Source organism: Schistocerca gregaria, chromosome 3, assembly GCF_023897955.1.
Source record: "Schistocerca gregaria isolate iqSchGreg1 chromosome 3, iqSchGreg1.2, whole genome shotgun sequence".
NCBI classification, from domain to species: domain Eukaryota; kingdom Metazoa; phylum Arthropoda; class Insecta; order Orthoptera; family Acrididae; genus Schistocerca; species Schistocerca gregaria.
The window spans coordinates 688,091,198-688,117,063 of record NC_064922.1 but is presented as its reverse complement, the minus strand read 5'-3'; the positions used below and the strand labels follow the sequence as shown (position 1 = coordinate 688,117,063).

Genomic DNA, 25,866 nt, shown 5'->3' with positions numbered 1-25,866 from the left:
GCAGATTCTTTGTTTGAGTTGTTATTGCTACATATTTTTTGAAGTTTATGAGCGGACATAATTAAATATCAGTAATGAGCCAATGTATTTTTTGTGTAATTTACCACGCTCGTACTGTGTAAAGGTGCAAGGAGTATCGCAATTGCTATTTCAACTGAATGTCTGTGATTGCCTTTTGCTTTTTTACAGTAGAAGTGCCCATTAGGGTAAAACTGTACCCTCACAATAAAATTTTTGAATGTATGACATTCCGAATGAAGGACACAAGTCACATGTCAGTCATGCTTTTTGATAGTTTCTGGTATGTGATGAGATAGTAAGTGTTTGAGCAGCTAATGATTTTTCTAATTAGGCTGTTTATCAATAACTAGCACAAAACTTGTACCTGTTATTTTGTTCATTTATGGTACTTAGAATGCTTGTACTTACCTGTCTTAAATTTTGGAGAGACTCATTATTATGAAATCTTAATGGTTTCTATATATTCGTTGCTTAGGTGATGTGTGCTGGCCAGATCTTGCTGATCAAAACTAGTGGCATAATAGAGAGATTCGCTTAGCAGGTGTCAAGTGTGTTTACAAACAAATTATAAAACATGCGTACATTACAACGCTGGAAGGATGATTTAATGAAAATAATTTTCATGTTACCAAGTATCAACCTGCATTGTTCAAGCATTAATAATTATCATGGTAACTAATGGTATGTTTCTGTTTTGACCGTGGACAGTTATTGCCAAAGTGATTTTTAAAAAATTTGCTCATCATGGGTGGGTTATCTGACTTTAGAACTTGCAAATTGTTGGATCCTGCTTCTGACTTTCCTTAAAAGTATGATGTTCTTCTAGCCTCCTGTCTGAAGACTGCTTTAGTGCAGCTCCGGTGCACATTAGTTTACAGTGCATGGTGGGTGTGTACCACTACTAGTTATCTCAGTACCATTACTAGTCATTTCCTTTTTCTGTTCCACTTGGCAATAGAGTGAGTATCTACATGCCTCAGTGCAAGGTCTAATTTGTGTTATATTCTTGGTGCTTGTGCTTAATGCATGTTGGTGCGAGTAGAATCATTCAGCAGTCAGTTTCAAATGCCAACTCTCTAAATTTTCTGAATTGTTCCTCAAAAATACAATGACTGTCCATCCAGGGACCACCAACTGAATTTATGAGAGACCTTTGTAATACTTGCTTGTTGTTCAAACCTGTCGCTCACAAATGTAGTGGCTCGTCTGTGAATTGCTTTGATGTCTACCTGTAATTGTGTAAACCAATCTGGCGCAGATCCCAAACGCTTGAGCACTTCTCAAGAATGCATTGTACTAGTGTCCTGTTCTGTTGAAGGTTGGAGGGGGGGGAGGGGGGAGAGCTTACAGGTTTGAACAACAGATTGGCCAGTCAGTTGTTTCTTCATTCAATGTATGTTTTCAATCAAATGAAACTAGTAACTGCTTTCAAGTCAGTTATATGAATGTTCTTCACTCACTCTTTAGGTCTGAGTTTTTTCTGTTAGTGTGGAACAACTGACTGACCCATCAGTTGTATGGATAATGTCACTCGTGTCTCCAGGTAGGAGTGTTTTCACTTAATTATTGTTAGCCTTTTCAGTTAAAACTAAATGATAATTAGGGCTCCTAACTTCTCTCTCTCTCTCTTTTTTTTAGAGAGAGAGAATGTACCTTCTTTCAGAGAGGGGTAAATAAACAGTATGAAATACTTGCAAGTTTATTTACATATTCGTAAAGTATGAATGTTTCATACTGCTGGTATAACTAGGCTTATCAGTTTTTGATTGGTTTTAAAAGATCAACATTGTAAATTTAATTTGTTTAGATAAATGTACAGTTATGTTTTAAATTTAAATCTATTGAAGCCCGTCTTTCTCCTTCTGCTAGTTGCACAAACCACTCCCCCTGTTCCTCCCGTGCAATTGCAATAATTCTCTTTTGGTAAATGATAAATTGATGTGACTAGAAACCAAGAACAATAAAATTTCAATCAATGGGAACTCCAGGGTAGACTGTAGCAATATAATGAAAAGGGTTAGTTGCTACTCACCATGTAGTGGAGATGGCGAGCCACAGAAAAGCACAACAGAAGGCTGTTAGAAAGTTAGCTTTTGGCCAACAAGGCCTTTGTCAAACATAGGGCGCGCACACACACACACACACACACACACACACACACAGAGAGAGAGAGAGAGAGAGAGAGAGAGAGAGAGAGAGAGAGAGAGAGAGAGAGAGAGAGAGAGAGAGTCTGGCAGCTGGAGCTTGTCTCCTGGCTCCAGATACCAGAGACTGTGATCATGAGCGTGTGAATTGTATTCATGTGTCTGGTGTCTATTTTTGACAAATGCCTTGTTGGCCGAAAGCTACCTTTCCAACAATCTTTTTGTTGTGCCTTTCTGTGACTCAGCATCTCCACTATATGGTGAGTAGCCAGCTGTCCTGATTTTAATTGGCGACTTAATAACTTGCTCTTTAAGCTTATAGTTGCAAATGCCAGAAGTGTTTTTTGCAAAAAATATTTATCATTTGTTAATTTTCTTAGTCAATATAGTCTCATAATATAGGTCATTACTGCAGATTGCATACACATGACATTGCATTCCCCCCCCCCCCCCCCCTCCCGGCCATAGCTTATTGTTCCTCTCACTGCTATTTATGTCATGTATGTATGTATTAAACCTGGGACCTAGAAACGATGGAAAGGCTTTGTCCCGCCAAAGCCCTCAGTGCCTCACAACCCCACAACAGTCTACCCACCCAACCACCACCCTACACCGAACCCAGGGTTATTGTGCGGTTTAGCCCCAGTGTAGTAGTAGTAGTAGTCTCTCTTTCTCCACAGACACAATCAGCCTTCTGATGGGGATTTACATGCAGGAAATGAGTGCAGTAAGGTATTGCTGGTTAAGAAATGAGCCATACTCTGGGTGGTGTTGAGAATATTATCTTGAGTCACTCCCAGATGAGGAAGGGTGCATCTACTCTACAAGCCAGTTCCCAGCTATCCCGCTCCATTTACTGTGGATTTACTTTTCAGTCTTTAAGCTCTCTCCAGATTTGCATTTCTTTTCCAAGGAGATCTCTCCAAGTCTGCCTCTTTTCAGCCAATATTTTGCCACACGACACTTAATAGTTTTGTGTATCGAGTATGTCCTAACCACGATGCACCATGCCACCACTGATATAGTGCTGAAAGCCCTCAATAGAAATGGGAGTACCTGTGTCCACATGGTGGTGGCAAAACAAATTGTTGATTTATTATTATAGCCATGGGTAATCTGAAATTCACTGTGTTGATCCTGCCAAGTGTTTGCTGTTACATGCATGCTCTTTCTGTGTATGGTTTGTTATGTTAATTAAAGTTTAAGGCAATAATGACATAACAGTGACTTGCAACTATGTTTCATTTTATATTTTCGTTTAGTTTAACTGTAGAATTCCTTTGTAAATTTTATTTCGGCACAATGTAAATGGTCTATTAGCCACTATGGTATCAGTTTGGAGAACACCAATTGCTCATGGTTTGGATTACTGCTGACATTTTCACTCCAGGCTGCTCTCTCCAGTTAGCCGTTATCAGAAGATGGAGGTTTTCAGCAAATGTGACTGCTCCCTCTTTGCAATCATCCCATTCCATTAATCTCAACAGTCCAGTGGTAATGCGCCAGAAAATAGGGCTGCAGGTAGATCTCTTCAAGCTCCTATTGGTAAATTTTTTGCTCACCTTGATTCTCTGCTTGCTGGTCAGCAACTCGTTCAGCAGTAGTCAAGGCTGTTGTATAGAGCCGCTGGGAGCTGCAGGTCTCAAAGATGTGAAAACATTGTTGGGCACCAAAATTGCTGAATACACTTGCTATATATCTATTAGTAATGCTATTGCATATTTCTTTCATGTTCTTTTACTATTCAAATAACCTGACGAACTGGAACGTCTTTCAATTTTCGTGGTGTGAATTGGAATTGATTGGGGCCAGACCCTTGAGTGCCCTTTGTATCTGAAGATGAAGAGAAAGGAGTGACTCCTCTACCTTAGCCATTGAGTTTGGAAGGCAACTTGGTCCATAAGATTTGGGTTCTGAAGTAACCTTGCCCACAGCTTTTTAAGTAATAACTGTATTTGCTAATTTCTAGTCTTCAGGCACTTGTCCAAGTCAAGGGGTGTTGCTAAGAAGTTTTGTCAGGTATGAGGTGATATGCACATTGACTTGCTGTACTACTTGTGAGTGAATTTCACAAGGGCTGGGAGATTTCCCTGTAATCTCTTGATGGCTGAAGTAGCTTCCTCTTGTATGAAAGGATGGAAATGGTGCCCGTCATGTAATGCGTTTCTTTCTGTGTTTGTAATTGCACGTGTTAAGGATCGTCAGTATGTGGATTGTCATCAGAGAAGAGCTTATATAAAAGAAGTTCTATCTTGTGCCTCTGTTCCAGTATCATGTCACCACTATCCTGCCTCAGTGTTGACAGTACTAATGGCATTTTTATTCTCTTGGTCAAAGTTTCTATGGCTCATCCCAGTGATTAACTGTCCTTATGATCCTCCCTATGTCTCTTTCTAGCACCTGTCAAGGGCCTCACAACTCTTTTTTTTGTGAGCAAGTGCTTGGCTACCATGAGGCTGCAGCCTTTGCAATACTGCTACCCATGCTGTGCTGCAAACCTATACTTTCACAATCTGTTTCCCCCTTTGCCTTTCCATTGGATAGTCTTTGGGTGTAGGCCCTGCTTGGACCCAGTGCATGATTGAAGACCCAAGTTTTCCATTTCACTTCTGGTATTCTCAACACTTTTTCTTTAGTAAAGACATGGTCCCCATTGTTGGGTTTGAGCTGCCATCTTTCTTTCCAAATTATTCAGAAGTGTGTATTGTGCAGGGAAGGTCACCCATTGCATATCTGTTCCACCTTTGTGCCCGTCCAGCTAAACACCTTTCCTTTCCAGTAAGCTAGTATACCCAAAACCCAGGCAAGGTAGCAAACCTGTTTTGTGTGTGTGTGGGGGGGGGGGGGTTGTTGAGTATGTGCATGACAGTAGCCTGACCACACAGTATCTTACTGTTGGTGCCTGAGCTTAAACCTCCCCTTGTATGTCAAGGATTTGTGCCCATCATAACTGTTACTGGGAGTCTGAACAATGGATTACTGGTCAGCTAGCTATTGGTGAGGTTGGGTGGCACCCATGGGGAGAATCTGGAGTAGTTGGCACCATGGCGGATGACTTGCTTATGAAGCAGTTGAAGCTTTCTCCTACTGGTGGTCACAAGACCCCAGCAATCTCTTCAGAAGGGAAGAACTCATTCAATACAGAGGCATATGACCCAAAAATGTTTCTTCTTGGCTATACCATGCTAGGAATGTAGAGCTAAGTGACAAGCGGGGAATCCTCCCCCCCCCCCTCTCCCAATACCTAGAATGTAAAAGAACATATGGGGATTCTTTTTTGCCACAAAGCCTTTATTCTTTGTAGAGTCTATAGAGGAAAAGATTGGGAAAGTAGCAGCCGTCTATAAAATGGAAAACAGGTCAGTTTTAATTAAAACAGCATCCTCTGCCCAGTCATGAGGATTGCTTGCTTCTGACCAGCTGGATAACATTATGACTATCACTCCCCATAATAGTCTGAACATGGGTCAAGGAGTAATTTTGCATTATGACCCCCTCTGACCATCTCTTGCAGTCTGATGGTGAGCTATGCACCAACTTGGAGCAACTCTGTCTGTCACGTTCACAGAGGGCCAAAAGATCATAGGTTTGCTACCAGCCCCTTCATCTTGGTCTTTGAGGGCAAGTCATTGCCTGAAAAGGGCAAGGTGGTGGTTTACCAATGTGACATGAAACATTATGTTCTCCCCCTCTCCCTCAATGCAGTGCTTCGAGTGTATGAAATCTGGGCAGATGTCTTTGCGTTGAAACACCAGCCCAGACTGTAGGGATTGTTGATGACCGTTGCACACAAATGTTCCTTGTGCTCCTCTCCCTTGTCTGCACCGAGTATGGAGAGCACCACTCTCCCTACTCACCAGACTACACTGTCTTTCAGAGAGAGGAAAAAATGTGGGAATAAAAGACTCTGGACAGATTGACATACCAAGAGGCCAATAAAAAGTATAAGTGTCTATGTGCTACATGCATGGCAGTGTCGAAAGCTACAGCCGCGATGATGTTACCCTCTCTGCCATGGTATGTGTCCTACAGTGAACCCTCAGGCTTGCTTGACCATGCCTGCTCCCCTGATGGTTGGGGTCTCTCTTTCTGTTGCTTTCCCACAGCCACTTTGGGAACAGTGGCACCCCACCCTCCAGGAACACCAATCCCCATCCCCCAGCTATACACACATCACCTTCATCTAGTGTTTCACATCATGAAGGGGTCCCGCGGGACACTCTCCTCCACGTTGTCTGCCATTCTTCTACTGGATATCAGCCAGTGGCTGAAGGAACCACAGGCTACTAGTTGTAGAACTTCACAATCTTCTTCAGCCCCTGAAACTAATTTGGGGAATCCCTCAAAGTCATCCAAAACCCCTAAGGAAAAGAAAGACAATTAGGAACCTTCCAAGACGAAGGAAAGTCCGGTGGGCTCTGTGCTAGCAGGGCCCACATGTTCTCCTTCTGTGGCCATGGCAGTGATCCTTATGGCCCGAGGCTCTAGACTGCATTACACAACGTGTCTCGGAACCTGTGTGTCTTGATACCATATTTCCACACCCACCAGGTGAACCTGGGACATAACCTGACTCCTTGGTCTCTTCAAGCCCAGGCAATATACCGACAGCCTGATTCTCCACTGGAATTGTAGCAGTTTTTTCCACCACCTGGCTGAGCTACGGCATCTCTTAAGCTCCTCCCAATTTCCGCATTGCCCTTCAGGGGGCTTCGTTTCCAACAACATGGACCCCTACCCTTCATGGCTGCTGGGGATATTTTAAGATTTGTGCTGATTGTGATAGTGTTTTTAAGAATCGTGCTGATTATGATAGGGTTTCAGGTAGAGTTTGCACATGTGATCTGGACTCTGTATATAGCGAACCTTTGCCTTTTGATACAACTTTGGAGGCTATGGCTGTTCGGATAAGGGCATTATACGCGAACCTCTTGGGCTGAGAATTATAAACCTACCTTTCGTGTCCTTAAGCAGCAGATCATACAATTGCACTTATCTCTCATTGCTTGTCATCTCTAGCCTTATAATGCTCCATCCAGTGAGCAGGAATTCTTCAGTGCTCTAGACATAGGCCCTGATACAGCTCCAGGGCCAAGCTGGATCTACAACCAATTGCTGAAACATCGACAAGTGGCTTGTCAGCTTTATCTCCTTACCATCTTCAACCATATCTGGATTGAGGGTGAGTTCCCATCTCAGTAGCGGGAAAGTATCATTGTCACAGTATTGAAACCGGGTAAGCATCCCCTATAGATGGACAGCTATCACCCATTTTCTTTGTAAGTTGCTTGAATGCATGGTGAGCTGGTGCCTGTGTTGGTCCCTGGAGCCTTGGGGCCTTCTGGTTTTCGCCAAGGCTGTTTCAGTGCTGATAATTTGCTTTTCCTGGAGTCTGCCATCTGGACAGTTTTTGACCTACATAAACACCTTATTGCTGTCTTCTTTGAGCTACTAAAGGCTTAGGACATCACATGGTGACATCACATCATTTTCACCTTACATCACTGGAGTCTTTTTTGTCCAGATCTTCTTGTCGCACCATACTTTTCAGTTTCGAGTTGATGTTTCCCGCATTACCCCCCCCCCCCCCCCAATCAAAGACAATAGTGTCCCACAGGGCTCTGTAATAAATGTCCCCCTCTTCCTAGTCACTATCAGTGGTCTAGCAGCAGCTGTGAGGCCTTCAGTACCACCCTCTGTGTATGCCAAAGATTTTTGCTATTGCTGGCTGCAGGACGCCATTTGAAAGACACAGTCATGACTTTCAGTTTTCCGCTGCCAAGAGTCCTGTCATACACTTCTGTTGCCATTGTACTGTTCATCCACAACCAGAACTTTGCATTGATGACCAGTTACTAATGTGGTGGAGACCCTTCTGCAGCTTTGCGAAGCCCAGATCCTGTCCTGTCATGATTATGCGACTCTGACATATAGTTTGGCGTCACCCTCAGCATTGCGATCACTTGACCCGATACACCAGTGTGGAGTCTAGCTTGCAACAGGAGCCTTTCGAACTAGTGTTGTGAATAGTCTACTCATGGATGCTGGGGTACCTCCATTATGGATCAGGTGCCGGCAACAGCTACTCAGTTATGCTATATACGTTCACAGCTCCCCTAAGCATTCTTTTTCCTGATATGGAGGTCCACCTCCCACAACAGAGGCCTAGAGCTGTGGTCAACATTGCAGTTTGACTGAAGTGTCTCTGCTCTGATCTCCGACTTCCCCACTGTCACCTCTTGTCAATGAGCAATTGCATATGCCATCATTGCATGTTCTCCAACCTCGGACCTGTCTCAATTTGTCCTTTGGACCAAAAGATTCAGTTGACTCCATGGTGGTTCACCACCTGTTCCTGGCTGTTCTCGATGCATTTATGGGTTCCAAAGTGGTATAAACTGATGGCTCAACGATCGATGGACGAAGCGGCTTTGCATATGCATAGGCAAGGTACGGTGAACTACGCTCCTTGCTGGATGGATGCATTATCTTCACTGCTGAATTGGTGGCCATCAAGTGAGCCCTTAGCCATGATCATTTGTGCACTGACAATATGCTTCTAATCTGTAGGCTAAAGAAAAGTGCTACGCTCATCACACATTACTCATGACTGTCTACACTCTTCTTTCTGATCTCCATCAAACTGGCTGGTCAGTCATCTTTGTTTCGACCTCTGGACAAGTTGGGATCTCAGGAAATGAAAATGCCAATTGCTTGGCAAAGTTGGCTACCAGAAAGCTAATTTTGAAAATTGGAAATGGGAGACCCAGAACTGGGCTATCAACTGTTGAAGGTCTGGAACATGCTACCAACTTTTGGAGGTCTGGAACTCAAAATGGCTTGCCCGGGACAACACCTCCCCTCCCCCCCCTCCCCCCCTAACCCCCCTCCCCCCCAAAAAATGGAGGGCAATAAAGATGACCACAACCATGTGGCAGGCTTCCCTTCGCACTTCTCACAGGGAATCCCCTGTCCTATGTAGCATGCGCATTGGCCACACTTGGCTGACCCACGGCCACATTCTCCAACCTGAGGACTCACTACACTTAATCCTTCGCTGTCCTCAGTCCCCACTTGTGGATGACTTGGCTAGGGGCTGTAGGCGGAAGGGGGTGGCATATAAAGGCAGCATCTAGCAGAAGTCGTCAGGAAAACCTGAAGATGGAGGAAGTCAGCTTGGCAGAATTTTGCGCCTTTGGACAGCACCACCTGACTGATTAACTGAGAAATATTCCAAATCTGCCTACACTGGAAAAATCTTAAATTTCATAATAAGAAGACATTACTGTTATTGTAGTTATCAGAGTGACAAATCAGTTTGCAGAGAGCGTGTGAATAATACTGGCATCAAAAGAATACTTTAATTGGAATTTTGATGATTTAATTGGAGTTTTTTATAAAATAACTGTATTTAAAATTTAATGAAAGTTTAGTAAGGCAATGTAGGTAACCTTCAAGTTTTTGTCTTCGTTAAATGTTTCGAAACTCCAAAATAACAATTTTGGGGGTTGCAGTTTCTTTGTATATGATCATCATTATCACTTACTTGCAGTGTGATCTCCTATTAGATTTGTAAAACCACAAACATGATCTTCATTTCCTGCAGTGCTCAGTTCCATTAAAAAATGAAAAACTCTTTATCTACTTTTGATGCAAAAAGGAAATGCCTTCACGTTAATTAACTACTTGCACAAATAGTTCATTTGTGTTCATTATACAATAACTGACTGATTTCCCACATCTTCAGATTTCTACTCACTGTATATGTAATTCTATATGCTGCTTCTTTTGGATATAATTTGACATTGTTGATTGATCCCAAGAAATCTTGTGCAGTTGTGTGCCAGAATCCTGTGGTTCACAGGGCTTCTATCACTACTTGCGCTCTCCTTGTAGAAGCGATAGCCGTTGAACATGGAAGATGTTTGAAGTCCTTCAAATACATATGACAGAAAAATGTGCTTTGTAAGAACATTGTGACTTGCTTGCTAAACTCACTCAGTTTAATCCAATCTTATCCAAAAATTTTCTCTTCAGCTATACATCCCATTTCTTGGTGGTTAAAAAGATGGATTTGCATTTGCTCTTTGATAGTTTTTCCCTGCCTTCAGATGTGATGAAGTAGTGACCTGTAGGGCTCACCACATTGCAGAACAAATAATGTAACTTGTATAATGACCAGTTAACCGAGTTTTCCATAGCCATCTCTTGTAGTCCAGAAAATTTTGCAATAGAATCAGTACAACTCACACACGTAACATTCAAGGTAAATATAACTGACCAGATAGCCGTGCGTACCTCTTCCAGTATGGAGAGCTGAGCCAGCTCTGGGTTGAATCCACCCGGTGAATTAGCGATGAGGGTTGGTGTGACAACATGCGTGGATTTGGTGTTTAGGTAGTTTCCCACATCCCACTAGGTAAATAATGGGCTGGTAGCCAAGTCCCACCTCAATTACAAGATTTGAAAAATTTTTGAAAACTTTCACGTACTGTCACATGAATAACATTAGAGCAACCCCTGTAACAGGGTGGCGATAGGAAGGCATCCGACCCTGTACTGATGTGGGACAAAGACGGACAGGATAGGCATCCGACCCTGCGCTGGCATTGGACAAAGGCACAAGACAAAGAAGGAGATATAACTTAATGTGACAAGTGTATGTCATTAATAATTCCTTTATGGGGTATTATTCAATATTCAGTTACAAGACTATTACAGCACATGAAGTAACTTCTTATTGAAATTTTTGTGATATTACATTTCTTCATGAACGCCATACAATTATTTATGTTCCTAGTTTAGTGTAGTGCTGTGTAGTATGTCAGCAATTGACATATTTATAAGGAGTGTCCCAACTTCCTGATGTGTCCTATTAATTTTTATTTCTTTCACTTTTGCTACTGATCTGTTTCTGCTAAATTACCATTATTGAGTTACCTGTGGTACCATGTGGTTGTCATTATTTTCATTATACATGTTTATGTTGTATTAGAAGATTGAGCGTTGATTGCTACTTATACATTATCTAGATGGATTGACACAAATATAACATCGCCACATGGGGTATCCGCTTGTTCTGAGGCGCCTTGCCACTGTTCTCGTGACCCCCCCCCCTCCCCTCTTTGTCGGTTGAAGTCCTCCTCTCGGTGTGTGTGTGTGTGTGTGTGTGTGTGTGTGTGTGTTTGTTTGTTTGTTTTGTCCTTAGTGTAAGTATTATATAAGTCTAGGAACCGATGACCTCAGCAGTTTGGCCCCGTAGGAACTTACCACCCCACATAACATAAGTGCCGACTGTATTTTGACTGTGTTCTACATTTGTTGAATTAAGGTAGTAATTAATTTTTTAAGACCTTAATTTTACAGTGTGAAGCTATGATGTCGTAAGTTTGCAAAGTGTAAGCACTGTTATACAAATGATATACACACTATGTGGTTACTCATGTATTTGTGGTTACTCTGTGTTTGTAGCAGCCATGCATGACAAGTTCATTGATGAGTTGCAGCATTGATAGTACATCCATGTCATTTCTCTTATTTTGTTGAGTTAGTAGGCCACCCCTACTGTGGTGATTCAGAAGCCCGATGATGCTGTATTGCTTTGCAGCAGTTTTAAATAGGTGGTCGACACAGTATGTCATAGACTCATTTTCAGTTCCACAAACAGAGGAGTTGCAGGCAAAGTTTTCAGGCAGTAAGTAATTTTCGTGCATCTACTTGCACAGTGTATACTTACAGTTGCCAATGGGTGCCACCTCTTGTAATTTCTTAGTGCTTAACACCCCCTCCGGGTTTTATCAGTTTAATCACTTGCAATTTGGAATTTTGTTTGTGCCAGTGGTTTATCAACAATATTTGGACCAGTTGACTCAGGATACTACTTCTTCTGTCAACTACCTCGATGACATTTGGGTCATGGGCTCCATATGAAAGATAGACAAGCACGTCAAGGCCATCATCAACCTGTTCGTACTCATGAAGATAAATTATCTCCAGTTCTCTTTGGTAAAGATTTCTTATTATGTTAAGTTCATTCTGCAGGCCATGAACATCTGTCATCCTCTTAACCAGCTTTGCCAAATGATCTGCAGACTTTCAGCAGACTTTCATCCCTCAAGCAGTTTTGTGTTCCACTTCCTGTTTGGTTTCCTTTACATTGGGTAAACCCGTAACACTTCGCAGACTGACCACTTAGAAGAATATCGGGGCAAGAAGACCGGCCCTTTAAGCCAGCACTTGTCAAGAGACAAGTACCAAGACATCCACACATTACTCTCATATGAAATAGGTCCAGTTTTTGAGCTATAGATGGCTCATATGTCAAGAAAATCTCGGCCCGAACTGTACTTGGACGTGGTCATTTGAACACGACGATATGGCCCAAGGTATTGCTGAGGCTTGGCCTCCAAAGTTTTAACCCTGGCTGCCTATGCCTTCCAGCAGTTTGGCAGTGGTGCAGTTCTATCGCATCAGAAAGCACATGACATCAAGCAGTCCATCACTTAATGCTTCGAAGATGAATTCTGGGATGCATCATAGCTACTCACAGGTTGAAAAAGAAGCAGTCTGTAATTTTTGGAATTAAAAAGTGTGATGACCTTTTTTGCATAGAGCAAAGTTCTTGCTCATCTCTGACTACAAACCCCTGGTCTCCTTACTGGGACCTCGCTTTCAGCTATGGAGTCGGACTGCCCACCGGATGCAGAGATGGCCTATGTTTCTCAGTAATTACTGTCATGACATTCAACAATGGTTTACCACCCAGTATACTAATGCTGATGCGCTATCACGGTTGCCAACGGGATCCAATCAAGAGTTCAATCAACAGGAGGCTCTCATTTTCACATTGGACAATATCTTACAGTAGACGTTGCTGAATTTTAATTTGATGGCTCGGGGGATCACAGCTGTCAACCTGCTTTTCTGGAAAATAGTTTCAGCAGTCCAAATGGGATGGCTCGAGTGCACTCCTTCGTCAGCAGATTCAGTGTGGCTTGTATTTTGACTGCCTTGGAATCTGCTCAGTGATGTGCTTGCCACACAAGGGCAAAGTTTTGAGTGGTCCCTGTGGCATTGTGTCCTCGCGTACTTCATTTGCTGCTTGTGTAACTGGCAGTAATTCCCATATGAAGGCTTTGGCATGGCACCACATCTGTAATATTGACCAGAATATCAAAATCTTTGGTGGGCTTGAGTGACTTGTGCACAGAACGAGGTTGTGCTGTCACCGATGCCGAAGAACCCTTAAGGTAGTGAGCATGTCAAAATTTCCTGGCTCCTTTTCGGAAAGCATGTGGTTGTTGGTGATCGATGCATTGTCAAGTTTCCTGTATGTTGCAAACTTTCTTCCATATCAACAGCAACTATTTGCATTTTATTGATCATTTTTGCTATCAAGGGCTCTCCCCAGACCCTCATCTCCAATAATGGTTGGCAATTTGTGTCATGGGAGTTAACAAGTTTTTGCATCCATAGTGGTGCCCAGCACTTGGCTACCAACCCATTTCACCCAGCGTCCAACTGGTGGAGTGAACCATGTGAATGTTCAAAACTGCCACTAGACAGTGACCTGTCTGGTTTTTTTGGCTCATATTGGACGATGGTGGTTAACATGTGCTGTCCAGCAGATCAGTTGCACCAGTGCCATTTGAGGGTGTTTTCAAGTTATTGCAACCTGAGTTGCATGCCTTGGACTGTCATAGCCCTCTATGTTTTCCTCACAGGGCTGTCTTTTGAACTCAGTTGTTTTGCTGGCAGCAGGGGTGGTAGCTGGGTCTAGTGCTGAGTGACAAAGATCAACATTTGTTTGTGGTGGGTGTCAGCCATCACCAGTTGAAGCATCATTCCAGTCAGGTGCATCCATGACTTGTTGGACCCTCAATGCCATCATCTCTGAGCCAACTGGGAGATGGGATTGGACGCAATGTTGTTCCAGTGGGCGGTTCCCACTTACAGCAGTGTGCTCACCTGCTGTCTCAGGTACAACACCGTGTACTGTCCGATCTCAACTGTAGGGTAGTGTGCTAATAGGATACCTCCCACCTTTACTGATAAAGAGCCCTATTTCAGTCAGTGTCCACCTTCCCCCACTTGCCAGTGGATGGTTCCTTATGCCTGTCAGTGCCCCAGGAGCAACTGTTACCCCATCCTACATAATCTTCCTCCACTCCATTGGAGCCAGCTGCACCAGTGTTGCTGGTTGTTGATCCACTGTCTTAGAATCTCACCTCCTCTCTTGTTGCGCAATGGAGGCTGCTGCAGAAACCAGGCCATTCTTGGTCCTACGTGACCTTTTCAGTGGGGGAGGGGGGAGAAGGGTTTATTATCCCTGTCGCCAAATGTCCAGTGGACACAGTAGGGGTGTGTAGGTTATTGCAGTGGAAGAATGCTGTTACTGAGGGTGTATGTGAATGGTGGCATGGGGAGAGACTTCAACTCAGGTGTTTCCACAAGGCAGTAGGCCTGCCCCAGCAATTGTTGCACAGGCATCAACTACCTTTGATCTGGCCTTCCCCTCTCACTGTGTACTGTTTCCCATATGCTCGGTTTGTTCTTTTGTCCACACATTGCCGTGTTGTGTTATGCTATATGCTTGTTCCTGTGTGGTGTTCAGACTCTTAGCTCCCCTGTAGATTGACTTGGATATTGTTTCATTCCCTTTTCCCGCATTCAGCTTCCTGGCTCATAGTCGAGCTACCATCAGCTGGTATAGTCATATTTTGTGCTGACAGTGATGCTTTTGTGCATTGCCACACTTGTGCAGGTACAAAAATAACCAAAATACTAACAGCAGCAATTACTAAGACTCCATTAGAAAAAGCTAAGTTAATACTCAGACCTCTGTAATTAATATAGCTCCGAAAGGAGACTGTACATTGTATTGTGAGAACTTAATGTTCTGAGAATATTTGAAGTAAACATCTTACTGAACCATCCATATACTCAAGAAGCATTGAAATTGAGCCACTCTGCGAGAGACAAAATCCTCCTTAAAATTTACTGTATTGTCTATTCCAAATAAAACTCTGTAAATTTTTACACCTGTTCTGCTGGACAAAACATAGTGTTGCCAACAGAACCATTCCTCAAGTACTTGAGATTGCAGCAAATCTATTATACATTGCATACCTTTAGGAATACATAATAATGAAAACTTTGTCCTAGATCTCTCCTCTCTTTATTATAAAAGACATTGTGCACTCCTGTGACTAATTAGCATTTTATTTTGATCTACTCTTTTCAGGCCATATAAAGTTTTCTGTATTCATTTACTGTTGTTTCTTCCAGATGGTATATGCATCTTGTTGGTAGTGTTTTTAGATGAAGAGTTGGAAACAGTTATGTTTCTAGAAGTAGCCACGGTATTCAGAAGATGATTCAGACAGAACTCCACAGACTTCAACAAGTCTAATGCAGCTGAAGTGCAGTAAAAGCCCCAGAGATTTCTTGCTAATGATTATTTCTCCTTAACAGCCATCTACCACATAGGTACACAACACATCTTGAGATTGTAGTTTATAAAATTGCCTTTTGGTTGTGCTCCATTCCTTTTTATCAAAGAGATTTTTATATGTTCATCAATAGCCACCCCAGTGGTAAAACTAATTTTAGTCTGTGATTGGTTTCAACTTTTGTACTGAAGCCATTTTCTGGTGGGTCTTAAAATTGTGGTGTGCTGAAGCAATGTCGAACAATTGAAGCCTTAACTGGCCATACACTAAAATAAAGACTATTTTACCAACTGGAGTGGTATTCAGTAGTCCTGTACACAGCTGCAAATTAAACACAAAGAAACTAGTAATTTTAGTGTGTACCATCACAATGGTGCTAAAATTTTTATTATGTTGCAACTAGTTTTGACAATCTATGTGATGTTCTGGCAGACGTAAGAGTTCAAAATGGTATATACTGGATGTCTAGTGTTTTAAAATATATCACATACGTAGTTAGTACTGTGGAAGTGAGTGAGCATCAGCTAGCCTTCTCTGCCACTAGCGGAGCAGTGACTTTCCTTAGAACACTTTCTAAGTTTTTTCACTAAATACACTATGAAATAGTCAACATTGGGATTGGCAGCCACAAGCACTCACAACTTACATGACCACAAGACACATTATTAACAAAAATTGCATAAAGTTCGCAAAGAACAGTACAGGTAAATTTCTAAGTATAGAGTTGTAAGCATCAGTGCACAGAACGAAGTTACTAGGTCACACATGCTGAAAAATTTATAAGTCCGAATCATTGATTACTCTATCATGCACTCCATTAACAACTTGCAAAAATAAATGAAGTCCTGCATGCTGTACAAGCCCAGTAAAATCAGCTGTCTGGCTGTAGCACACCTTCAACAAAAAGACGTTGATGTATTTCTGTGTAGGACTTGTCCTCTGCCTGCCCACGACAGTGTACCATAGTGAGCGATTCACTTGTTTTTAATATATGTGATGAGTGTATTCCATTTTGCAAATTTATATACAGTTTTTTACTATTATGAGAGAGAAGCTGTACATTTAAATGGAAAGTGTCTTCTGCTTAAGCTCATAATTATGTGACTGTGATGCATGTTTTAAACTTCAAAGACTTTCCTAGATTCCAGCCTAATCTTTTATGTTGGAAGTTTTACTGTGTCGCAGAGTGACTGGGCTATTTGTTTTAAGTTTAATTTAGCTTCTTCATCCACTTGTTGTACTTACTTTTAAGTGACAGTGTAAGAACTGGTGTAGTTCTAGAATGATGCTTGCTTACTGTTGTGGAAACTTGCAAAAATCCTGTCCTCATCATTTTTCCTTCCATCACATTTTCAAACTCAACAGTCAGGCTCACTGTAGATAGAAATAGAAAAAAACATATGACCCACAAAAAAAAAGTTGACAACATGTGGATAGTGTTGTGGTTCAGATACACGTAAATCAATTATGAAGTTTGAGATATTATTGTAGTAACTTCAACCAATCATCTGTTTGCAGATATAATAATAATAACACAAAGTAGTCAAATGGGAAGTTATATCAGAGCAACCTAAAGAAAAACAGACAGACCAAAGTTGCTGGATGAGCGTAAACCAGCATTTTCGGAAAGAATGAAAGCCTATTGGAAGAATAAGAAGAACTCAAAGAAAAGTGATCAAGTTATTTGCTTAACGTCTTTCATTTCTGGGGAGAATTCGCCAGTAATAATAATAATAATCATAATCAATCAGAAGAAGAAGAAAATACAGTAATGGACTCAAACATCCCAGAGCAAACAAACAAAGAACAACATGCATCAATTAAACAATCAGAGGAAAACAAAATCTTAAGACAGCCACCAGAACAAGCACAAATAGAACACAAAGTGACACACATGTTAGATATAGAAGAAAAATTTCAGCTGACATATATAGAATACAAAGACAAATACAGACATTAGACCATTCTTGCATAGACCGCCAAATAACCTACAAGTCGAAACAACAATAACAACTATCAGTACAATCATACACAACAAAATAAATGAAAATACAACTATGGAAGAGTTACATCTACTGGTTTATATAGGAGCACTCACTACAAAATATACACACTAGGCAGAGATCAGAACCAACCAACACACAGAAGAAACCCACAAAACCAGCATGGCAACACAGGCTACAGATCAGAATAGAAAAACTGAGAAAAGACATCAAACAGCTAACACAATTTATAAGAAATGAAATATTAGACAAAAAACGAAAAAGATTAGGTAAAATCTCAAACAGGAATTGATAGAGCAATTAGATGAAAAGAAGCAGAAATCACAAGCATTGGCCAAACGACTTAGAAGATACAAAAAAAGTGAAAATAGAAGCAAACAAAACCAAACATTCAACACAAACCAAAAGAAATTTTACCAGAGACCAGATAACACACACATTAAAATAGACAGTCCACCGAACATAACAGACATGGAACACTTCTGGAGCAACATATGGTCACACCTGGTACAACATAACAGGCATGCACGGTGGATAAAAGCAGAAACAGACACATACAAGATGATACCACAAATGCCTGAAGTGATAATTTTGCAACATGAAGTCACCCGAGCAATTAATTCTATGCACAATTGGAAACCCTCTGGAAAAGATAAAATAGCAAATTTCTGGCTAAAGAAGTTCACCTCAACACATTCACATCCAGCTAAATTATTTAACAGTTACATTGCAGACCCATACACATTCCCTCACACACTTGCACGTGGAATAACTTATCTGAAACCTAAAGACCCAACAGACCCAGCAAAATATCGCCCTATAACATGCCTACCAACAATATGCAAAATATTAACTTCAGTCATTACACAGAAATTAATGACTCATACAACACAGAACAAAATTATAAATGAAGAACAAAAAGGCTCTTGCAAAGGAGCACGAGGATGTAAAGAGCAACTGATAACAGATGCAGAGGTGACATATCAAGCTAAAACTAAACAAAGGTTGCTACACTATGCATACATTGATTACCAAAAAGCTTTTGGTAGTATACCCCACTCACGGTTACTGCAAATATTGGAAATATACAAAGTAGATCCTAAATTGATACAGTTCCTAAACATAGTAATGAAAAATTGGAAAACCACACTTAATATCCAAACAAATTCAAATAATATCACATCACAGACAATACAGATTAAGTGTGGAATATACCAAGGAGACTCATTAAGTCCTTTCTGGTTCTGCCTTGCTCTGAACCCACTATCCAACATGCTAAATTATACAAATTACGGATACAATATTACTGGAACATGCCAACACAAAATTACACATTTGCTATACATGGATGATCTAAAACTACTGGCAGCAACAAATCAACAACTCAACCAATTACTAAAGATAACAGAAGTATTCAGCAATGATATAAATATGGTTTTGGCAGCAGACAAATGTAAGAAAAATAGCATAGCCAAGGGAAAACACACTAAACAAGAAGATTACATATTGGATAACCACAGCGACTGCATGGAAGTGATGGAAAAAAACAGATGCTTATAAATATCTAGGATACAGACAAAAAATAGGAATAGATAATACAAATATTAAAGAAGAACTAAAAGAAAAATATAGACAAGGCTAACAAAAATACTGAAAGGAGAATTGACAGCAAGATACAAGACAAAAGTTATAAATACTTATGCTATACCAATATTGACCTACTCATTTGGAGTAGTGAAATGGAGTAACACAGACCTAGAAGCACTCAATACACTTACACGATCACAATGCCACAAATATAGAATACATCACATACATTCAGCAACAGAAAGATTCACTCAAACAGAAAGGAAGGAGGAAGGGGATTTATTGGCATAAAAAACCTACATTATGGACAGGTGACAATTTAAGAAAATTCTTTATAGAATGAGCAGAAACTTGCAAAATACACAAAGCAATCACTCGTATAAATACATCGGCTACACCATTGCAATTTCATAACCACTTCTACAACACTTTAGATCACATAACAACAACAGATATGAAGAAAGTAAATTGGAAAAAGAAAACACTACATGGCAAGCACCCATATCATCTAACAAAGCCACACATCGATCAAGACGCACCCAACACATGGCTAAGAAAAGGCAACATATACAGTGAGACACAAGGATTCATGATTGCAATACAGGATCAAACAATAAATACCAGACATTATGGCAAGCATATTATTAAAGATCCCAATAACACAACAGATAAATGCAGACTTTGCAATCAACAAATAGAAACAGTAGACCACATCACAAGTGGATGTACAACACTAGCAACTACAGAATACCCCAGAAGACATGACAATGTAGCAATAATAATACATCAAAAACTTGCCACACAACATAAACTAATAAAACAACACGTTCCCACATACAAGTATGCGCCACAAAATGTACTGGAGAATGATGAATACAAATTATATTGGAACAGAACCATTATAACAGATAAAACAACACCATATAACAAACCTGACATCATACTCACCAATAAAAAGAAGAAATTAACACAACTAATCGAAATATCCATACCCAATACAACAAATATACAAAAGGAAACAGGAGAAAAGAGGCCAGACAAACATGTGGTTCCTGAAGAGGGGCAGCAACCTTTTCGGTAGTTGCAGGGGCAACAGTCTGAATGATTGACTGATCTGGCCTTGCAACACAAACCAAAATGGCCCTGCTGTGCTGGTACTGCGAATGGCTGAAAGCAAGGGGAAACTACAGCCGTAATTTTTTCCGAGGACATGCAGCTTTACTGTATGGTTAAATGATGATGGCGTCCCCTTGGGTAAAATATTCCCCCATTTGGATCTCCAGGCGGGGACTAATCAAGAGGATGTCGTTATCAGGAGAAAGAAAACTGGCATTCTACGGATCGGAGTGTGGAATGTCAGATCCCTTAATCGGGCAGGTAGGTTAGAAAATTTAAAAAGGGAAATGGATAGGTTAAAGTTAGATATAGTGGGAATTAGTGAAGTTCGGTGGCAGGAGGAACAAGACTTCTGGTCAGGTGACTACAGGGTTATAAATACAAAACAGAGTTATAAATATAAAATCAAATAGGGGTAAAGCCAGGTGTAGGTTTAATAACGAATAGGAAAATAGGAATGCGGCTAAGTTACTACAAACAGCATAGTGAATGCATTATTGTGGCCAAGATAGATACGAAGCCCACGCCTACTACAGTAGTACATGTTTATATGCCAACTAGCTCTGCAGATGACAAAGAAACTGAAGAAATGTATGATGAAATAAAAGAAATTATTCAGATAGTGATGGGTGACGAAAATTTAATAGTCATGGGTGACTGGAATTCGGTAGTAGGAAAAGGGAGAGAAGGAAACATAGTAGGTGAATATGGATTGGGGCTAAGAAATGAAAGAGAAGCTGCCTGGTAGAATTTTGCACAGAGCATAACTTAATCATAGCTAACACTTGGTTCAAGAATCATAAAAGAAAGCTGTATACATGGAAGAACCCTGGAGTTACTAAAAGGTATCAGATAGATTATATAATAGTAAGACAGAGATTTAGGAACAAGGTTTTAAATTGTAAGACATTTGCAGGGGCAGATGTGGACTCTGACCACAATCTATTGGTTATGACCTGTTGATTAAAACTGAAGAAACTGCAAAAAGGTGGGACCTGGATAAACTGAAAGAACCAGAGGTTGTTCAGGGAACAGTTGACAGGAATGGGGGAAAGAAATACAGTAGAAGAATGGGTAGCTGTGAGGGATGAAGTAGTGAAGGCAGCAGATGATCAAGTAGGTAAAAAGACGAGGGCTAGTAGAAATCCTTGGGTATTAGAAGAAATATTGAATTTAATTGATGAAAGGAGAAAATATAAAAATGCAGTAAATGAAGCAGGCAAAAAGGAATACAAACGTCTCGAAAATGAGATCGACAGGAAGTGCAAAATGGCTAAGCAGGGATGGCTAGAGGGCAAATGTAAGGATGTAGAGGTTTATCTCACTAGGGGTAAGATAGATACTGCCTACAGGAAGATTAAAGAGACCTTTGGAAATAACAGAACCACTCGCATGAACATCAAGAGCTAAGATGGAAACCTAGTTCTAAGCAAAGAAGGGAAAGCAGAAAGTTGGAAGGAATATATAGAAGGTCTATACAAGGGCAATGTACTTGAGGACAATATTATGGAAATGGAAGAGAATGTAGATGAAGATGAAATGGGAGATATGATACTGCGTGAAGAGTTTGACAGAGCACGGAAAGACCTGAGTCGAAACAAGGCCCTGGGAGTAGGCAACAATCCATTGGAACTATTGACGGCCTTGGGAGAGCCAGCCCTGACAAATCTCTACCATCTGGTGAGCAAGATGTATGAAACAGGCGAAATTCCCTCAGACTTCAAGAACAATATAATAATTCCAATCCTAAAGAAAGCAGGTGTTGACAGATGTGAAAATTACTGAACTATCAGTTTAATAAGTCACAGCTGCAAAATTATATCGCGAATTCTTTTCAGAAGAATGGAAAAACTAGTATAAGCCGACCTCTGGGAAGATCAATTTGGATTCCATAGAAATGTTGGAACACGTGAGGCAATACTGACCCTACGACTTATCTTAGAAAGTAGTTTAGGGAAAGGTATACCTACGTTTCTAGCATTTGTAGACTTAGAGAAAGCTTTTGACAATGTTGACTGGAATACTCTCTTTCATATTCTGAAGGTGGCAGGGGTTAAAATACAGGGAGCGAAAGGCTATTTACAATTTGTACAGAAACCAGATGGCAGTTATAAGAATCGAGGGCCATGAAAGGGAAGCAGTGGTTGGGAAGGGAGTGAGACAGGGCTGTAGCCTATCCCCGATATTATTCAATCTGTATATCAAGCAAGCAGTGAAGGAAACAAAAGAAAAATTTGAAGTAGGTATTAATATCCATGGAGAAGAAATAAAAACTTTTAGGTTCGCCGATGACATTGTAATTCTGTCAGAGACGGCAAAGGACTTGAAAGAGCAGTTGAACGGAATGCATAGTGTCTTGAAAGGAGGGTATAAGATGAACATCAACAAAAGCAAAACGAGGATAATGGAATGTATTTGAATTAAGTCGAGTGATGCTGAGGGAATTATATTAGGAAATGAGACACTTATAGTAGTAAAGGAGTTTTGCTATTTGGGGAGCAAAATAACTGATGATGTTCGAAGTAGAGAGGATATAGAATGTAGGCTGGCAATGGCAAGGAAAGCATTTCTGAGAAGAAAATCAAGAATACGTGTAAGTGTCAGGAAGCCCTTTCTGAAAGTATTTGTATAGAATGTAGCGATGTATGGATGTGAAACGTGGGCGGTAAATAGTTTGGACAAGAAGAGAATAGAAGCTCTCGAAATGTGGTGCTACAGAAGAATGCTGAAGATAAGGTGGATAGATCACATAACTAATGAGGAGGTATTGAATAGGATTGGGGAGAAGAGAAGTTTGTGGGACAACTTGACTAGAAGAAGGGATCGGTTGGTAGGATATGTTCTGAGGCATCAAGGGATCACCAATTTAGTACTGGAGGGCAGCGTGGAGGGTAAAAATCGAAGAGGGAGACCGAGAGATGAATACACTAAGCAGATTCAGAAGGATGTAGGCTGCGTTAGGTACTGGGAGATGAAGAGGTTTGCACAGGATAGAGTAGCATGGAGAGCTGCATCAAACCAGTCTCAGAACTGAAGACCACAACAACAACAACAACAACAACTACTACTACTACTACTACTACTACTACTACTATCAACTACATTAGTCATACCACACAATATCCACCAGTGCATCAATGCAATACAGCTACATCCAAACATATATATACAACTACAGAAATCTGTAATTATTGATACATGTTCAATTACCCGAAAGTTCCTAAATGCAATGTAACATATACCATACAGTTAAAAGGAAGTCACACTTGATCAAGGTTTCCATTTTTAACCAGACATAACTTCTGAGAAAGGAAAGAAATAATAATAATAATAATAATAATAATAATAATAATAATAATAATAGTTTCCACATTTGTCAATCTCATTATAAATTGATAATGGAGCAAATTGAGTAACTAAATATTTGGAACCACCTATGTACATACAGTGTCTGTTCAAAAAATTCGAGAACATTTGTAATATCGCTCTGTTGGTGTGTTGGAGTTAAATGCCATTGGCATCCCTGCATACACCTGTATTTAATATCTAATGCCAGAAGTTTCATTGCAGTATGCCTGTTAGTTATTGTTATGTTGAGTAGACCATTATGCCACACAGTTTGTGAATTTCGAGATGGAAGAGTTAGAGGAGCAACGCATCTGTGTTGAATTTCTGCATGTAACTCAAGAAAACATTTACGGACACACACCAAATGGTGAAGGTAGCCTATGGTGGTGATTGCTCAGGCCATACTTGGTGTTCCAAATGGTTAATGTGGTTTAATAATGGCCAGAGTGAAGTTAAAGATGATGCTCATTCAGGATGCCCTTCAATGCGTACCAACAACACTTATATCAGTGATGTCAACAAAATTGTGCATTCCAGTCGGTGACTGACTGTCCGAGAGATTGGAGAAGAATGTATCATTTCAGTTGGATCATGTCATGAAATCCCGACACAGCATCTTGGAATGCATTGTGTTGCTGCCAAGTTCATCCCACATCTCTTGAGTCAAGACAAAAAGACATTTGTCTCACAATCTGTGAAGAGCTTTTGGATCACACAAATTAGGATGATATGTTATGTAACTGGTAATGAGATGTGGGTCCCTATCTTCACAATGGGTCAGAAAAGGTTCTTCAAGACAAAAAAAAAAAAAAAGAGCTCATCAGGTCAGGTCAAATGTCATAGCCATGCTTATAGTTTGTTTTGGCTTTGAAGAATTAAGTCATCATTAATTCGTGCCAGAAGGACAAACTGTTAATCAGTGGTACTGTTGGGATGTGCTGTGATGCCTGTGAGAAAATGTGAGTAGGAAATGATCTGAAATGTGGTGAGATAATTCATGGCTCTTGCATCATGATAATCCCTGTTGGTGCGTGTCTATTGCACAAAAAACGAGATCACTGCACTGCCTCATCTGGGCTTTTTTCTTATTTCCAAAGTTGAAAATCCCATTGAAAAGATGAAGATTTGCAACAGTGAATGAGGTGAAAGAAAATTCGCAGACAGCGCTTTGTGCGATACAGCAAGAGACGTACCAAGACTGCTTTCAGAAGTAGAAATCACATTGGGAGCAGTGTATCAATTGTGGAAGAGAGTATTTTGAAGGAGATCATGGGCAATAATTAAAAGGTAAGTGCAGAAAAATGTTGAGGACAAAGTTGCCGAATTTTTTGAACAGATCTTGTAAATTACTCAGGTATTATACAAAATGGAGGAGGGACTCGACTGTTTGCACAAATGATCAGCAAATTCTAGAGGTGAAGGTAGTGGTGTGACTTTTCTTTGCTGATGTAAGGATAGACAGCTTCCTTCATTTACAATATTTGCCACAACTTTTAAGAAAACTATTGTCACCAAAGCTAGTAGGTGGTGACTTTTGTCATGTTCAAAATGTGTAATATGTTGGCAGATGATTGCTTCGATTGTGATATGATACTTTTGGAAAACTAGGGCCTCCCATCATCCTTATGATTCCTAGTTCTTCACAGAAAGATTGTCTGCCATTTGTTCGTCAGCATTCAGAATTCTTTGACTATACCTAACTGTCTGTCACTTGATGGTGCATTGATGCTATACTTTTGCAACAACTTAGCATTGCTTGTTGTAGCATTTTCCCCTTCAAATGCAGAAAGCAATTTACGTCATGATAGAGCACTGTATTAATGGGCTACCCCATTTTACACTACTGGCCATTAAAATTGCTACATCACGAAGATTGCGTGCTACAGGCGCGAAATTTGACCGACAGGTAGAAGATGCTGTGATATGCAAATGATTAGCTTTCAGAGCATTCATACAAGGTTGACGCCATTGGCGACACCTACAACATGCTGACATCAGGAAAGTTCCCAACTGATTTCTCATACACAAACAGCGGTTGACCGGCGTTGCCTGGTGAAACGTTGTCGTGATGCCTCGTTTAAGGAGGAGAAATGCATACCATCAGAGGGTAATACAGAACGCAGTGCTGGATCCCAATGGCCTCGTATCATTAGCAGTTGAGATGACAAGCATCTTATTCGCATGGCTGTAACAGAT

The 25,866-nt window shown here is 40.7% G+C and overlaps 1 protein-coding gene across 3 annotated transcripts in view; it reads left to right on the top strand.

Moving 5' to 3' along the window:
* The window catches only part of LOC126356201 (zinc transporter ZIP11), a 399,278-nt gene that overhangs the window by 699 nt on the left and 372,713 nt on the right, over positions 1-25,866 (top strand). The gene's annotated exons all lie outside the window — the stretch shown is intronic.